Source organism: Octodon degus, unplaced genomic scaffold (genome assembly GCF_000260255.1).
Source record: "Octodon degus isolate 3935 unplaced genomic scaffold, OctDeg1.0 scaffold00018, whole genome shotgun sequence".
In the NCBI taxonomy this organism is placed as follows: domain Eukaryota; kingdom Metazoa; phylum Chordata; class Mammalia; order Rodentia; family Octodontidae; genus Octodon; species Octodon degus.
In genome coordinates, this window is record NW_004524594.1 from 13,915,503 (window position 1) to 13,921,548 (window position 6,046).

The following is a 6,046-nucleotide window of genomic DNA, read 5'->3' on the forward strand; positions in this document are numbered from 1 at the left end:
GAATGAACGAAAGACAGGAGTCACAGGCTGCTCCTGAATCTCTGAGACCTGCATATTTTCACCACACTCTCATAGCTGTGCTTCACATTTTACCTGAAGAGAATAGTCTCTTCTCATTTGAATCCACAGAGCCCTGAAGACTTTTTCCTTCCCTTGAAGACAAACTGAAACATTGAACATATCGAGTAAATACCCGACTCCTTTTTTCTTCTGTCTTCTTTGTGTCATGGGTTGTTGGAGAATCTGTTCAATGTGACAGTAACAATAGCTAATATCTATAGAGTATTACTGTGTAATAAGTGTTATTGTAATATGCCTAATTCTCATAAGTAGGGTTTGTATTCTCAGTCTATGGAGACAATGATCAAGGCTTAGCAAGTTTAAACAGGCCGAAGGTCACATGACTGGAAAATGGGCAAGCCAGGATCCAATTCAGACCTGCCAGTATATAACATTTGTAAGAGAACGCTCCATCAATATACAAAAACTATCAAGTCACATCTTTTTGCCCTTTTAAGCAATTTTACTGTCTCCCATTTGTATGTTTTTAATTCTTAGAAACCACTGTTACCTATCAGTACCTTGATTTATGCTTTCTTGAAGCCTGTAAGTACAAGTTGACTTTGTGATATGCTTGAAAGAAAGATTTCTAGATGAACCTTAACACCATAGTAATAAGTGAAATAAATTAAGTCCAGAGGGTTAAATATCACCTGCTTTATTGTATCTGAGAAACTGAAAATACACATAATTTAGAGAGGAAAATAAAATATAGATGCTAGGAAACAGGGAGGTAGGCTTTCTAGAAAGGGAAAAGGAAGGGGGGATGAGGAAAGTGGAAAGATGGGGAGGGAAGGGGAAGAAAGGTATGGTACATGTATGTGTACCAACTCCCAAGATGCCTGTAATTCTTCCATATTGCATACATATATTAACAAAGCAACAATTGCAAGAAAAAGAAATAGAATTTCTGTCTCGTATCATGAGAAAGCCTTCCAACTTTACTAGGCAAAGCAGGGCTACTTTGCACCACTACTTGTGCCTAGGTTTGTCTACACTGCTATTTCCCCTAGCCAATATTGAACTTATCATTGTGAAATTTTAAATGTTTTTCCAACCTTGCACTGTGCAATAGTATTTTGTTGTGGTTTACATTTGCATTCCTGGTAACTGATAAGGCTGAGCACATTTCCATAAATGATAAGTTATTTGTGCAGCCTCTTTAGTGAAATGCTTAATCATAGTTTTTGTTCCTTCTTTTGAGTGATTTCTCTTCTTGATTTGTAGAAGTCCTGTATATATTCAGCACTCTGGATCCTAATTCTCTGCGGGATATCTATATAGCATACCTATACTTTATCTTCCTGGTGGTTTGTCCTTTGCTGTGTAATTCCATCCAGTAAATACATTTTATTTTCAATATATTGAATTAGTCAATTTTGAAGTATACTGTTTACACTTGATTTACTAAAATAATCCAGGGTAATCTCTCCATATCCAGACCTCCTTCATTTAATCCCATCTACAAAGTCTTTTTTACCATGAAAGGTAGGTAACACATGATAAGCTCTAGGAAATAGAACATGGGCATTTTTAGTGGAGTGGCGGGAAGCATACCCTGTACACCACAAGTGATCCTTGGCAGAGAGATTCAAGGGTGCAAGAGGAGAGAAACTTGGATTCTTAGTTAAATCCTCTGCCACCTCCATCTCTAGAGTAGTACTAACATCACTTGAGCTCAGGATAGGAAGTCACCAATCAAGCATCACAGAATCACACTGTTCTCACTGAGGTTCAGCAAATCTTATTGAGAAAAAGTTTCCTTACTTGCTATATGACCTTCAAGACAATTTCCAGGGATACTAAATAATGAGGTTTAAAAACAAACAAACAAACAAACAAACAAAAAAAAAAAACATCATTTTCTCCAGTCTCACTGGAGAGAAATTCTTAAAATCTCCTCATGCTTCCATTCTGAAAGTGGCATCTCTAAAACACGTTCTTGAATTTGGCTCTACTGAGTAGCAGGACGATGATTATTTTCTATTAGTATTTTAGAGTAGTCAGGGTGTGACTGGGAATATAGCTCAGTGGTAGAATACTTATCTTCCATTATTGTTTTTCAAAAGTTCAATCCAGGTCAAATGTTTTGAGGATCAACTGCCTGCAGATTATGAGGGATTTTTTTCTTGCCTAGCATGTTCATGGCCTTGGCTTTGATCCCCAATGCTACCATCAATAATATACAACACATTCCTCATATTTTTTCTTCATACTTTTCAGAAGTTCTAATCAAATCTAATCTAATGTTTCATAGATCATCTGTCTTTATGAATTATGTTTTTCTTTTTTTTCTTCCTAGGTGTTGTGTACCTATCATAATGATTTTGGCTTGGATTTTTTAATACTTATTCTGCTAGTGATTCATTGGACTTCTAAAATCTAAATAGTGCAATTTTAGAATATGGAGGGAGAACAGAGTAGTGGGCTGCTGAACAAGTTGCCAAAATGATGCCCACACCAGTTATACTGTTGAAAGAGTGGACTGACAGCTCCCAAGGCATCCCTCAACTTGTAAGTAACAGCAGTGCCTGCCAGGTGATTGCCAAGGCTATAAGAACTATGCTAGGTCTCCATAGCATGGACAAGCTTATTGTAGATGGCTGAGGCAAAGCAACAACTTCTAATGATGGGGCTACAATTTTGGAACTTCTTGATGTTGTCCAACCTGCAGCAAAGACTTTAGGTGACATTGCCAAATCTCAAGATGGTTCAGACTTTCTGAAGCAGGTGAAACCCTACATGGAGGAAGGTTTGCACCCCAGATCATCTTCTGAGCTTTCCACACAGCTATACAGTCGGCCATTAACAAGATCAAGGAGATCGCTGTGACTGTGAAGAAGCAAGTAGAACAGAAGAAGCTGCTGAAGAAGCGTGCCATGATGGCTCTGAGCTCCAAGCTGATCTCCTGGATGGTGGTTGATGCTGTGACAGTGATTTGCTGCAGCTTAAGATGATTGGAATCAAGAAGGTACAGCGTGGAGCCCTAGAGAAGTCTTAGCTGGTGGCTGGTGTTACATTCAAGAAGACTTTCTCTTCCACTGGATTTGAAATGCAACCTCAAAGTACAACAACCTTATTAAATGTTGAACTCGAGCTGAAAGCTGAGAAAGACAATACTCAAATCAGAGTCCACACGGTAGAGGATTATCAGGCCATCATTGATGCTGAATGGAACATTCTTTATGAAAGTTAGAGAAAATCTATAATTCTAGAGCCAAAATTATTTTGTCCAAATTCCCTATTGGGGATGTGGCCACCCATTACTTTGCTGATAGGGACATGCTCTGTGCTGGCCATGTGCCTGAGGAGGATTTGAAGAGGACAATGATGGCCTGCAGAGGCTCAATCCAGACCAGTGTGAATGCTCTATCAGCAAGTGTGCTGGGCCTCTGCCAGCTGTCTGAAGAGACCCAGATTGGAGGTGAAAGGTACAATTTCTTCACTGGCTGCCCCAAGGCCAAGATTTGCACCTTCATCCTCTGCAGCAGAGCTGAGCAGTTCATAGAGGAGACAGAATGGTCTCATCATGACGCCATCACAATTGTCAGGAGGGCCATCAAGAATGACTCAGTAGTGGTTGCTGGTGGAGCCATTGAGCTGGAGCTTTCCACGTATCTTCAGGATTACTCAAGGACTATCCCAGGAAAATAGTAGCTACTGATTGGGGCATATACTAAGGCCTTGGAGATTATCCCACACCAGCTATGTGGCAATGATGGCTTTGATGCCACAAACATCCTGAACAAACTATGTGCTCAGCGTGTGGTATAGGGTGGGCATCAACAATGAGGATGTTGCTGACAACTTCAAAGCTTTCATGTGGGAGCCAGCTATGGTGCAGATCAATGCCCTGACAGCAGCCTCTGAGGCTATGTGGCTCATCATGTCCATTGATAAGACCGTCAAGAACCCTCTCTCCACCGTGGATGCTCCTCCAGCAGTGGGCTGGGGCCAGGGCCATCTCCCTTGAGATCTCACCCATCACACTGACTGGCCACTGGTTGCAGGGGTGCTTGCCTTCCCTGGCCTGGCTCATTGGTATCATGATGAAGTGGTAGCAATTGGTCTATTCTGTTGTCACTGGAAGTTGTTTAAATAAAACTTAGACGTAGAAAAGACTAAATAAAATATGAAACGTTCTTAGTATATGTAGATCATCTCAATATTGCTTTCTTGAAATCTTTCCGCTTTCTTTTGTAACTCCATTGAGACATGTTAGCTTTTCATAATGTGTCACCCACTCAGTCTTTCCCTTTCATCATTCGTTAATATTTCTGTCATATTTTTTCATATTTTCACCCCTGTACACTACATTTTGGGTTATTTTCATATCTAACTTCGAGTTAAATAATAAACTCTTCAGCTAGAAGATTTTAACTCCTAAAAGGATCTTCATTTCTGTTACTGTATATCTCATCTCTGGACATTCCATTTCACTATCTAAACCTATCTGATCATATTTTCTTGTTATATTTTTAAGTGAGGATTTTATTATGAGTCTGTGACTCAGCTGTCCCCAATCTTTCTCGGTCAATTTCTCATTTATGGTGGCTTGTTTTCTTTGATCTTCCCTATGGGAACATTAAAATATTACCTATGGATATGTTTTTGCCATTGGTCTTTATGGAAGTCCACCAGAGATTAGTGCTTATTCCTGACCATTATGTGAGAGAGCTAACTCAAAAATTACTTCTGATATTTGGCTTCATGTTCACACAGATAGGATGAGTTTTGAATCCAAATTCATATTAGGACTTGTTAGTAGCTCCCAACTCTTGAGGGAAACAATTTTTTTCTACCCAGAGCCAAAGCTGAGTCATACCTCCTCTGTTGCAACTCTGATTGCCTTATCTTTTCTTTCCAGTACATTATTTCATTGAGGGAATAATCGATTGGGGTTTTAACATTATATAAAATCTCTACTCTTACTCCTACTCTGATCATTCTCAACGCCTTTTTCTCTGTCTTCATTTGTTACAAGTGCAGATATCAAAAATGAACAAACACACACAAAAGCATATAGGTAAGTAGAGAAGCTGCCATACTTACCACTCCCTTATCTCTGCGGGTCTATACTCTGACTTTGGGGTGAGCATCTGAGGGGCCTCCTTCTTTACTTGAAGTATCAGCTATATTGTTTGAACATTACTACTTTATAATTATTTTGAGAATTACTTTTTTTCTCCTTCCTTTCTTTTGAAAGATTTTCTTCTTACATTATCCAGTCTTTTATACTGTTAAAAACAGAAATCCCATAACTGTCTTTGCCCCTGTTTCCTACCGGAAAAACTCTCCTCATCTTCAAATCATCATGAGAAGTCATCTCTACTGAGTGACATTCATTGTCCCAATGCCCTCAAAAGCAAAATAAATTTATTTATTATCTGTGTTCTTACACACTCAGAACATATCTCTAATAAAGATCTTCTGCATATTTTATTACATCCATCTGTTTAACTTTTTTTTTTAGTCTTTTATTTATACTTATTTGGTACAGGGTCCTGTTATTCAGCTCAGACTCATAGTGATCCTTCTGTATCAGCCACCCCAGTGCTGGGATTACAGGCATGTACCATCACAGCCAGTTTTGGTGACTGGCATGCCATGGGGCCAGTATGGCATGTAGTACGGGGGATTGAACCCAGGTCCTTGTGCTTGCCAGGCAAGCACTTAGACCACTGAGCTATCTCCACCATGTGTAACTGTTTCTTCCTACTATTCTGCAAGATCCTGACAGAGCATTCTAATATCATTATATGCGATGTACAATATTTAACATAGTTCCTAACAGAAAATAAACATTTGCATAAGTATTTGTTTGAGTTTGAATAAAGAAATGAAATCAAACATCACTGTCGACCAAACAAAATCTAAATTTAGAATTCCATTTAGGTACCTCCACATCCTAACTGCCATGTGCTCTTCTGGCCTAATCAATCAAGTAATGAGTTTTTGGTTGGCATATAGGTGAGCTAACTCATTA

General features: G+C 39.1%; 1 pseudogene; it reads left to right on the forward strand.

Annotated features, from left to right (window-relative positions):
* The first annotated feature begins 2,508 nt into the window (after nucleotides 1-2,508).
* On the forward strand, nucleotides 2,509-4,033 carry LOC101573402 (annotated as a pseudogene).
* The last annotated feature ends 2,013 nt before the right edge of the window (nucleotides 4,034-6,046 follow it).